At 38.5% G+C, this 12,644-nt stretch overlaps 1 protein-coding gene across 3 annotated transcripts in view; it reads left to right on the top strand.

Moving 5' to 3' along the window:
- syt2a (synaptotagmin IIa) overlaps nt 1–12,644 on the top strand; it is a 95,596-nt gene that overhangs the window by 36,752 nt on the left and 46,200 nt on the right. For 2 of the 3 annotated variants that reach the window (XM_051879166.1, XM_051879168.1), the window contains exon 1: nt 5,536–5,741. The exons of the other annotated variant lie outside the window; for it this stretch is intronic. The gene's annotated coding sequence lies outside the window, so the exon portion shown is untranslated. Of the gene's footprint in view, nt 1–5,535; nt 5,742–12,644 lie in introns of those variants that run through there. 3 annotated transcript variants of the gene reach the window in all.

Consider the following 12,644-nt stretch of genomic DNA (forward strand, 5'->3'; position numbering starts at 1 on the left):
AGTCTGTCAATTTTGAGACATTTAAGTGTAGCAGTTACCACAGGCCATGTTTAGACACTTTTGAGCATATATAAGTGTCTTTGCTACATGAAAGAGAGATGTGATTTTTTTGGTTTAAACACATTGATTTATTTTTGAAACCATTCCAAGATTTTCTCTCTAAAATAATCCAAGTCTCCCTGTTAATGTGAGTAATCTTGCACTTGTGTTTGCAGCAAATATTGACAGTGTGTAAGGGCCAAACAATCCAGCTCTCACTGTGGACTAGGTGAAGGACTGGAAAAGGCCATCCCTTTCTCTCCTGCTTAGAGTGATTGAGGCGTTATTGATTTCATTTTCATCAGCTCTGAAGGAGGTAGCCACACTTAAGGGAGATGGGTAATTTTTTGTGACGTGTAATAAAAGCCTTGTGAGTCTCCAGCTGTCGATCTCCAGGGGGGCCGAGACTGAAATCACAGTGGACCAACACACAGTACAGGCAAACCATGAATACGCCGTCCCGTGCTGTTTTACTCTGGTGTGCATGTTAACACTTACATCAGCAATGAATGCTGGGGAACACTAGTTAAACCCTGGAATTGTCTACTGTACATCTTTCTCTCATTACATTTACCTCACAGCTATCATTTTATTTTCAGTCACAAATAATGAGGGGGTTTGAGCACTTCAGTGCTTCCATTAGCTGCAGAAAAAAAAAAGCTTTTGCATTGATTTGAGGTTGACGAAACTGTTTGATGCAGCAAAATGATACTGTATATGATGCATATGTTGAATTATAGGTTGAGTGTCTGTATTATTAAGGATTTTCAGTGCTCTTCAAATGGTAAAATGGCTTCTGTGACATATTTTAAATGTGACTGTTAGGTCACAGAGTTGCTTTACTAGTGAAACCCATTATTTAGTGTTTTACAGTCAATATTTGGTCTTTATATATCGATATTTGGTATTGACTGATAATTGTGCCTGTGTGCGATTTCAGTTCCAGTCCAAAATGGATAGTGCAATTTTTTTTTGTTCAAGCTAACATAGTACATGGTGGTTAGGTTGTAGCTGGTCAAAGCTGGATTATGTGTTAACCATCAACTGTGGACCTGGTTGACCTGCTAGACTGTTTTCGTCTTGAGCTCAGCTTAAAAAACCAGGTCATACCAGTTTAAGGTAGACATGCATGTTAGGTTTTGAAACGTAGTGGCTTGGTGGTTCAAGATTATGTACCAGTTCTAACCCGCTTGATCAAATGTTCTACCAGCTCAACCACATCTCCACCATCTGGTAGTCCAGCTGCTCCACTTAATATTTGGCCAAATGACAAACAATCATAACGTATCATAAGCTATCTATAAGACAGGTTTTTACAGCAGACTATGGCTATATGTTAATCACGTTTTCCATTTTAATTGTTTTTCTCTCTGAGCCCACATATGGTTTCATAACAAGTATGACTTCATATGGACATCGGTTAGCACATTATGTGTCCTGTGGCTGAATAATACTCATTTTACCTAGTGTCAGTTTTAAAATACGTACAGCCTTGCCATTGAATTGCCAGTGCAGTGTTTTGTAGTGAATTTTGAATAAATGTTGCATAAAATGTTGCAAAAACATTGTGTGTACAACAGGCTACAATGGGGCTAAAGGCACACCTTAAGAAAAATGTGCTTTCCACTACTCCCATAGTGTATGATTGCAGAAAAAATACATGTTTTTTTTTTTGTTTTTTGTTTTTTTTTATTGAGGCTCACCAGCTGCATGGGGCAAAAGACACACAGTATTTACACAAATACTTTAGCTAAAGTAATATGTTTTTAATAATGTCTAAGTTAATACTTCTTCAAAACTACCACTTTAGCAGTTTGTACTATATTCAGTTCATTTTTATAAATAAAAGAATTCATTTTTATTCAATAAATATACTGCCGTTAAAATATGCTCATTTTAAAAATACAGAAATAAAATTATTGCAAAAAGTAAAGATTTTGTAAGCATTGAATGAGGTCCCATAATAATTTAATATAGCTTTACAATAGTAACAAATAAATAAATATGATTAGTACCATAATTTTAAATATATAATGGTGATTAAATATATAACAGTGATTATCTCTAAGGTGGACACCCAACCTAATATGTTAATTGCCATCTGAACTTTACCATGTCATGTCAACAAATGGAAAAGCCAGCCAGCTATGTATAATCATGGTAATTATGGTGTCTTTTGTCCCAACAGCAGATGCGCTGTTTACCCCAAACCATACTTTTACATATTCTTTGGTTATGGAAAAACTGTTGCTTTATTTACCTTGAACAAAACTGAAAATCATTAGTAAGACCTTTGTCTCAAAATATAGTTAATAATTTATTGATTCTCATTTGCTACATAAATCTACAAAATTTTTAAAAACATCAAATATTAGATCAAATTAGTGCAGAATCAACTTTGTGTTGCTGTCAGTGATCGCATCAAGGATCAGCCATCATCAAAAGTGGTTGTTAAGAAAAGTGCTGAGCTGAATTTTGTGAATTGTACATAAACTTAAAGGGGTAGTTCACCCAAAAATGAAAATTCTGTCATCATTTACTCACCCTCAAGTTGTTCCAAATCTGTTTAAATTTCTTTGTTCTGCTGAACACAAAGGAAGATATTTTGAAGAATGTTTGTAAGCAGGCCGCTTTGGGGCACCATTGACTTCCATAGTAGGAAAAAAACATACTATGGAAGTCAATGGTGCCCCAAACCTGTTCAGTTTCCCACATTCTTCAAAATATCTTCCTTTGTGTTCAACAGAACAAAGAAAATTATACAGGTTTGGAACAACTTGAGGGTGAGTAAATGATGACAGAATCTTCATTTTTGGGTGAACTATCCCTTTAATGAATAATCTTTTTTTTTTTTTTTTTTGCAAAGAAAAAAAATTCAAGTATATTTTATGAGAAAATACTATTTCAGTCTTTCTACTACTAAATTCCAGTTGTAGTTCAATGTGTTGTGTTGATATATATACAGGTGCTGGTCATATAATTAGAATATCGTGAAAAAGTTCATTTTTTTATTGTAAATTATTTTAAAAAATGAAACTTTCATATATTCTAGATTCCCTACATGTAAAGTAAAACATTTCAAAAGTGTTTTTTTTTTTTAATTTGTTGATTAGAGCGTACAGCTAATGAAAGTCCAAAATTCAGTATCTCAAAATCTTAGAATATTTACATTTGAGTTTCATTAAATGACCATCCCTACAGTATAAATTCCGGGTATCTCTTGTTCTTTGAAACCACACTAATGGGGAAGACTGCTGACTTGGCAATGGTCCAGGAGACAATCATTGACACCCTCCACAAAGAGAGTAAGTCACAGAAGGTCATTACTGAATGGGGTGGCTGTTTACAGAGTGATGTATCAAAGCATATTAAATGCAAAGTTGACTGGAAGGAAGAAATTGGGTAGGCAAAGGTGCACAAGCAACAGGGATGACCGCAAGCTTGAGAATACTGTCAAGTAAAGCCGATTCAAACACTTGGGAGAGCTTCACAATGAGTAGAATGAAGCCGGAGTCAGCGCATCAAGAGTCACCACACTCAGACATCTTCAGGAAAAGGACTACCAAGCCACTTCTGAACCAGAGACAACGTCAGAAGCATCTTACCTGGGCTAAGGAGAAAAAGAACTGGACAGTGAACAGTGGTCGAAAATCCTCTTTTCAGATAAAAGTAAATTTTGCATTTCATGTTGAAATCATGGTCCTAGAGTCTGAAGGAAGACTGGAGAGGCACAGAATCCAAGCTGCTTTAAGTCTAGTGTGAAGTTTCTGAAGTCAATAATGATTTGGGGGGGCCGTGACGTCTGCTGGTGTTGGTCCATTGTGTTTTATCAAGTGCAAAGTCAATGCAGCCATCTTCCAGGAGATTTTGGAGCACTTTATGCTTCCATCTGCTGACAAGCTTTATGGAGATGCTGATTTCCTTTTCCAGCAGGACTTTAGCATCTGCCCACAGTGCAAAAACCACTTCCAAGTGGTTTGCTGACCATGATATTACTGTGCTTTATTGGCCAGCCAATATGCCTGACCTGAATCTATGGGATATTTTCAAGAGAAAGATGAGAAACTGTCGATCCAACAATATACAGATGATCTGAAGGCTCAATAGTGCCTCAGCAGTGCCACAGGCTGATCACTTCCATGCCACACTTCACTGATGCAGTAATTTGTGCTAGGAGCAAGTCATTTGCTGTAATATGTCCTGCCGATCAAGTATTGAGTGCACAAAAGAACATACTTTAAAGAACTTGAACTTTTCTGTTTTGCAAATCCATTTTTTGATTGATCTTAGGAAATATTCTAATATTTTGAAATACTGGATTTTGGACTTTCATGAGCTGTACGCTCTAATCATCAAAATTGTAAAAAAAAACTTTTGAAATGTTTTACTTTACATGTAGGGAATCTAGAATATATGAAAGTTTCATTTTTAAAAATAATTTATAATAAAAAAATGAACTTTTTGATGATATTCTAATTATATGACCAGCACCTGTATACACAAATTTCTGTCATGAAACTATAGATGGCGCAGGCTGATAGTTCCTTTTCTTAATCTGCTTGCAATCACATCATTCTCTACAGAGCAGAGCTATAGCCAAGTTCACTGCTCACCCTTCAAATGCTCGGTCAGAGTTTGCTTAGCAGTTGCAGTGTGCTGTCAGAAACCCTCCACCTTCCCCAGCTCCACCTGTATAGATCTGCTAGACAAAAAAGACAAAAAATATAATGTAAAAAATATATTTTCACATTCTCATGTTCATGGCTCTCTAATATTGGTTAATGGTGAAATCACACGTATGTAAACAGATTAAATAAAATTAAAAAGAATGGCTATGGTTCATTAGTACAGACACACTGATAATTTTGTTCTTTTTAATACACAGCTCCCTGAATGCATGTCAGTTTATTTACTTATTAGGCAAGTTGTCATGCAATAAGTGGAATAATGTACAGTGAGTTTAATTAGCAATAATGACCAGCTGACTTAACATTATCCCTTTCATATCAGTCGACCACTATTCTCACACCCTATCTTTATGGTTTTCCTCTGTCTTTCATTTTCTCTGCTGCAACATATTGTGAGCAGCAAAACCTCTGCAGCCCCCCTCTTTATAAATTCATTCAGTCGCTCCATTTTCCCTCCTCTGTCCAGAGAGCAGTTCAGTATTGTATATTACAGTCTCACAGGCTACATTTAGGCAAAAAACAACAGGGTGTTTTGAGGTCACCGAGTTTGATGAGGCTGTGTTTCATATTGACCCGAGCTGATTACCCCACAGCGCGAGAGACGGAGACATGAGAGAAAAGAAGCGGGATGTATGCAGAGCTGTGTGAGCAGCATCTCCAATCAGGCAGCTTAGGAAGAGGACGGAATGGGAAGGGTGGGGGAAGGAAAAACGGAGAGAGAGGGAAAGGGTGTGTGTATTTGGTGCGGGGGGGGATTTCTCTGTGGGAGAGAGAAAGTGGCAGAGAAAGCGCACAGAAGGAGGGGAGGGGTGTACGTGTGTGTTCACTGGAGTGTGTGTGTGTAGTGCTGCAGTAACGAGTGGAGAGGGGGAATGACTGCAGTTTCTCGGGCTGATGGAAGAGCACGAGCAGGAGACATCCGCGCGCCGCTGAAACGTTAACCCCTAAGTGCCTCGCTGGTGTATGGCCCAGACGCTCATTGAGGATTAGGACCGAGGAGATCACTGCAGTCAGGTGTGTGGTTTTTCAATGTGTTTTCTTCTCAAAGGTGCTGCGAAATAGGATGATCCGGATATGGGAAGGTGGGCTGTGCTGCGCTGGATGCTGGAAAGATTGTCCAGGGCACTAGATGGTTATGACTTAATCGTGCAGCGGAGAGGGAAGCCCGTTCGAGAGTGGCCTGGCTGAATACTAGAGTACTGCAGTGTGATTCATACGTATGTTAGTCTTGTGTAACTCTTCTAAAGCATCTTTAATAGGCTTTTTGTGTTGAGTCTGAAGAAAAGTGGTCTCTAAAGTGATCCCTAGTGATGCTTTAAGATGTTTGATTGGGAAGTGCTGCAATGGTCCCGAGCTTGGAGTGTTTGTCCCAGTCGGCCCGTGTCTATCAGATTTTATCGGTTAGTTTAGTTGAACTTGTGTTGCACACTGATCTCGGGTCAGATTTCTGTCACACCTCACAGAGGCTGGAGTCACAGACCCCTCACGGCAAGCTGGTCCCGGAACGGTGCGCAAGGGCAAAGTCAGCCGCGAGCTGTCGGCGGGTGGGTGTTTACTCCGTCCGTGCATGATGGGTGCAGGTCGCTTCCTGGAGAGTTTCCAAAGGTCAGTCCCGCTGACAGCTGCCGCGTTTCCCCGGAGGGGCAATGGGAACGACACCCTCCTCTCCACCGCCGAACAGCGGCAAGACAATATGCTGCGCCTCAGTGGTACGGCTGCTGTAAGAGCGGATCACAGGGAGAGACCACAGACAATGGAGTGCATTAAAAGAGCTCTGCGGTACAGCAAAGAGAGGCTGGAAACTGAATACCTGCTATTTGCTGTCATTTAAATGCACTTTGTTGTTGCTTTCAAAATTGTGTTTTGCAAAAACTTGATGATAAAATGATTGTCAAACATAAAAATACTCTTCAGATATTTCCATAGTGGGCAATCCAGCAATTGTTTTCTATCAAATACTCTCAGATTGAACTGATTTTATGTTTCCTGTCACATTGGTTGCTGTATGATGTGTTTCTGCTAGACACTTGAGTTAGTGGTTATATTGGATGCTAGAAGTGTCAATTGGACACAGTGGGATGAAAAGGGAACTTCCTTCAGATGCTCGGCAGCTCTCTCGCTCCCTTTCTCTCTCTCTCTTTCTCTCTGGCAAGCGTTTTTCTCGCTCTCTTGGGATTCTCCTGCAGAGGACTGGGGATCACAAGGAAGGGACGTTCTCAAGGACAAATGCTGTGTCATCAAGGCTTCAGACCTTGAGATGGAGTACAGTACAGTGTGGCATTGAGCTTAGATAGGAAGGGGAAAAGGGAAGGGAAAATTTGAAGATGTATTGAGTATATTCATGCTTTATAGCTTGTCTGATCACTCTGGTTTCAGACATTGAAGCTGTTGGGTTGTTTTTGTTCCTTTTTAGGGTGCTTGTGTTAAGTGTGTATGTCCAGATGTGTTTGAGACATGTAATGTGAAGGATTAGCCATCATTTAAGACATCTACATGGTCAATTACCATGTTTCTGATGCTACAAAGGAACATCAGAACATCCCAAAATTCCTTAGAATACAACGGAATCAAATGAGATAAATGTTGGTGTTCAGTTAGAGTTGTACATTCGATGTGGAGACAAGTTCACACTGAGATTTCAGAATTCTGATTGAAAATATAGTTGAGATCTGAAACTGCCAGAGGAGAAGCTGGTCCTTTTCTCATTTTTATCTTTAAGTCTTCAAAGTCTGTTGTATTTACAGTATCTCAGAAGTTAGAAATTAAATGTCCAATGAGTGGCGATATAAGGTTAATGCATTATATTCATAACAGTATTGTGCAAGGAATTGTGCAAAAATAAGTCTGTATTAATCAATAGGAATACAATTTGAAAAGGAATACAATTTGTTGGTGTTTTACTGTCGCTAGTGTTCATTTCAGCTGGAAACTGCAGTGAATAATGTGTATAGGAACGTTTTGGGGGGTTTACTGTTTTTCCAATGTGTCTATGATGATAAAGATAGTATGTCAAGTTAACTTCATCTATATTTTATGGTTTCTGTCAGCAGCCCAGTTATTGTTAACTAATGTATTTAAAATAATTGTTACCACAATTTTAAAAAATAAAAATAAATGTACTGAAAGCATGATGTAAAATGAAAACAGTATCTGCCCAGTATGCAGCTAACCAATAATAAAGCTGAGAGAAACCATAAAACAGCTAGTGTCATTTATCATCATGGACACTTTCTCCCATCTGGTCTCGCATCACAGTTTTGCGTTATGAATTACACATGATAAGACACAAGTGATGGTCAGTACTACAATGGATCATAGCTTTTATTGGCAGGAGAACATTATTTAAAACTTGCCCTGTGGGATTGTGTTAGAGAGGTCAATTCAGACAGAAAAAAGGACAAAATCGATGTGGAATGCCCCTCTCTTCTTCTTTATGTGGAGAAATGCCTCCTTTCAGGATATAGCTCATTAGTAAACCATCACTGTCGTGTCCTTAATGACTGTTCTGTCTCAAACTCAATCAAAAAAGTAGTGTTCTTATAAAGTTAAAGTAATAGTTCACCAGAAAATGAAAACCATGTCATCATACTTGCCCTCATTCCCTCAAATCCTGTTATTCTTTTGTTTGTAGATCACAAAACGAGATTCTAGCAGAATTTCTTTCCTTATGTGGTGACCAGGGGTTGTGAAGCTGCATAAAGGACAAAAAAGTACCATAAAAACAACCATTCTCTATATTACAAGTCTTCAGAAGCCACAAAATTGTGTTTTGCATGCTGTCGTCCCGACTTGGTTTAGTTCACCCAAAAGTCTAAATTCTGACATTGTCTACTCACCTTCATGTCATTCCAAACCTGTATGATTTTCTGTTTTCTGCCGGACACAAAGAAGAGAATATTGCAGCTGTTTAGTCAATACTGTACATAGTCATTTGGGTCCAAAAGTTTAAAGCTCAAAAAAGGACATGAAGAAGACATAAAAGTAGCCCATTGGTTTAACTCAAGTGTTCTGAGATAATACGACCACTTTATGAACAGAGCGTGACCAATGAGCTTAAAAATTTAGGACCCCACCGACTTTTATTGTATGGACCAATACAGCGGAAAGATTCTTTGGTAACACTTTACAGTAAGATCTCATTTGTTAACATTAGTTAATGGTAGGGTAGGTCATTTTTGGAGAGCTAGCAATAGCGAGCTAACTTTGAAAGCATAAGATCCCACCGTCCCTTCACAGTGCTCTCTAAAGCCATCCCTCCTTCAAAACACATAAATGTGTACAGCAAGGAGAAAACAAAAATGTCACAAGATTAGGCCTACCTCATGTCTCAAAGCACATAACATTCCAATAATAATGAACATAAACATCTTGAAGACTACTGACCTCTACCACCTGACTGCTGCAGATTCATTTCGCCGTTGATAGTGTTGCCATTGAAATGCATAAATTTCTAGTTACGAACCGCCCCGAGTATCACATCACAGGTTTCTATCTCTTCCAAATTCCAGTAGTTATGGCGTGAACACAGCATAAGCTTGTTACGACTTATGACTGGTGTCTGTCTTAACTCTGCATAGCATGAAACAAGCTGATGAAGTGTGATGTCTGCATGAGCAGGTGCGCGGAGGTATGGAAATACATACATCGACAGGCAGGTAGGACCGAATGCAATGACTGGACGAACATTTTATGGCCCTATGCCTTCCACAAAAAGATATATACAGGCCACTTAATTTAGACGCTTTCAACCAGCATAACAAAAAAAATTCTGGAACAAATCACCTGCCCTGCCTTTAATGTATTATCTAACAAGAACTAACAGTAAGCAATACATTTTTAACAACATTTATTAATCTTTGTTAAAAAATAAATTTTTCATAGTTCGTTCATGTTAGTTCACAGTGCATTAATTAATGTTAACAAATGCAAGGTTTGATTAATGTAAAAATGTATTAGTAGATTGAAATTAACATTAACTAAGATTACTAAATGCTTTAGAAGTATTATTCATTTTTAGTTAAGGTTAACTAGTAGTTAACTAATGTAAACAAATGAAACCTAATTTTAAAGTGTTACTGATTCTTCTAAATATCTTCTTTTGTCTTCAAACATCAAGTCAGAATTTACTTTTACACATTTGACAAACCATATATCTAAAGCATTTTAATGAACACACATTTCCTGAGAATAGAACCCATGACGTTTGCATTGGTAACACCATACTCTAATTAGACTACCTCCAAACCAGCACTAACCATAATAATTCAGTATAGAAGTGGTACCTCAGATGTGGCCATATCTGCATCATAACATCTGTCCATGAGTAGAGGAAGCCAGTGTGAAACTAGCTGATTTGGCTAATGTGTATCTCAAAAAAAGAGGGTGTGGTTGTGCGCCTGTTTGTCACGGTGCAGTGAAGCCATATTGCCCTCCGTAAAAACAGCTGCTTAATTGAAGAGCCATAGGGGTGACAATAAACTGAAAGATACAATTCGTAATTAATGAGGAACAGAAGCTTCACCCTGAGGATAAAGCGCTGAGGCTAAAACAAGCCTGTGAAACACGTTAAAGGAGTCCACCCAGAGCTATATTTGGGGTGGTTTGTAAAGATGTTTGTTGTACAACAGTGTTACAAATTAGTTTGAGTATAAGTCATACACTGATTTGAAATGACTATTTGTGACATTTCAGTTGTAATCTACAAATCTGAGAGATGATTTAGTATATGTGATGTGAGCAGTTGTTTTGTAGTCTTTGAATAGTTTCCACCCTCGCATTTGTTTGTGCGTCCAGTTCGGCCCAAGGGCCACAAAAAACCTCATTGAGTGGCAAACAGAGTGGTCTGGAGCCGCTGGGATGTGCGGGGGAACACTCATTTTCATCTCACTGAGCTCAATCAGATGGCATTCCAGTGAAAATGTTCAACCATCAGTAATGAAATGCCCAAGGACAAGATCTGTTTTTAATATGGGAGTAACCTACCAAAATTAAGAGATTAGAAAAAACACTACTGATATTTTTACTGATACTGATACTTGTCAGAATGCACAGATAATTTTGAATGGCCATTTGTGGAGAAAGATAGATTGCAAGAACATGCCCCATGTGTGAACGGCCCCTAAAGCTACATTCACAGTGGGCTTTAAAGGGCACCTATTATGCCCTTTTCACAAGATGTAATATAAGTCTCTGGTGTCTCCAGAATGTGTCTGTGAAGTTTCAGCTCAAAATAACCCACAGATCATTTATTATAGCTTATCAAATTTGCCCCATTTGGTTTTGAGCAAAAACACTGTGTTTTTGTGTGTCCCTTTAAATGCAAACGAGCTGCTGCTCCCTGCCCCCTTTCCAGAAGAGGGTGGGGCTTTAACAGCTCACGCTTTAGTTGCTCAACAACAACAAAGCTGGAGAATCTCACGCAGCCAAAATGAGGATTGTCAGTAACGGTGTTCAGCCTTACATTGTTCAAACTGGAGTCGACACTGATGGAGATACTCTTTTAGACTGCAACTGGACGTTTCTGAACGGTTAGTGGATAAATGTGTTGGCCTTTGCAAATAAACATCGCATTTTTAATGTCTTGTCTTTACAGAAAACGTACACAGTTTTTCAAGAAAATCGCTTTTTACACTGCTCTTTACAAACGTGTGGTTATAAAGTATATAAACAAGGTTTAAAATAGACGACAGACATATGGTCTCTAAGACAACAGTAGCTTTATCTGCATTTGTTGCGGAACTGGCTAACAGGCACATCGACTGAAATGGCGATTTGCTCAAAAATCATAAAAAATAAACAGTGTGACACTTCTTCTGAAGGATCACTAACAGTTGGTAAAGATCTGTCCTTGAGTACCCACTTTTTAGCAAAGTCTGCCTTGTAATGTCCCAAGTTCATAAAACAGTCTGGAGTGAAATGATTTGTGCAGACATAAATGAATTTAGGTATATTTTGGGGTGCATTATCTTAAAAAATAAAACTAATCCCCTGCGTCCTCAGTGGCTCAGATGTTGGGAGAAAATGAAGTCTTATGTTCACTCTTACATCCAAAAACAAAACATTCTTGTCACTACAGCTTCTCGAGCGTGGAGAAAATGGCGGACAGCGTACAACTCACTCACTATGGTAATGCAGGACTGTGAGTCAGCAGCTGTGGGCGGGGCCTGAGCAGTGTGATGTCACACTGCTCAGAGAATCAAAACGGCTAATGGTCTAATGGTTCAGTGGATGAATTTTTATCATTGTAGGGTGGTTGTGTTCCACACACATTTATGTCCAAACACCATGTAAAAGTGGATTTTGCATAATAGGTGCCCTTTAGTTCCTTAAAAATTGACATCAAATTCCCAGAGAGCCTTCTGTGTGAATGCAAGCTGGGAATTTGATCCTGATATCAGACCCTAGTGACATAACCGGGATCAATTCCGGAACACATCTGTGAGAACAGAGCAGGAGCCAATGCCGTGTGGATTCTTGTCTTGATATCGTAATGTCACTTTGTCTTTACAGGACTATCCAAGAAAGTTTCAGATTTTCCAGAATCTCAAAGAGGCTTCCTCAGACTTTAAATGCCACTTTTAAATGTATATTGAAATATTTAATCGCCACAATAATGTAATGTTAATAAACCATCTCAACAAATTTAAATTATGTGACTAATTGTGATTAATTTAATTAAATAATTGGCATATCATGTAATTAAAGTTAATTCAGTTAAAGTTTGTAATCATTTGACAGTCTTAATAAATATTCTAATGGTAACAGGAAAAAAAATAAATAAAAAAAAATAAGATGAAAACATGCTGCGTCTAGTTGCCCTTGCTGGAGAACAAGGAGTGTTCAGCCAGTCCATGTCCTCATGTCCGAGTGTGTGGTGTCTAGGACGTGTTCACTGTCTCAGACGGTTTGTTTTTTTAT

Source organism: Ctenopharyngodon idella, chromosome 22 (assembly GCF_019924925.1).
Source record: "Ctenopharyngodon idella isolate HZGC_01 chromosome 22, HZGC01, whole genome shotgun sequence".
In the NCBI taxonomy this organism is placed as follows: Eukaryota; Metazoa; Chordata; class Actinopteri; order Cypriniformes; family Xenocyprididae; genus Ctenopharyngodon; species Ctenopharyngodon idella.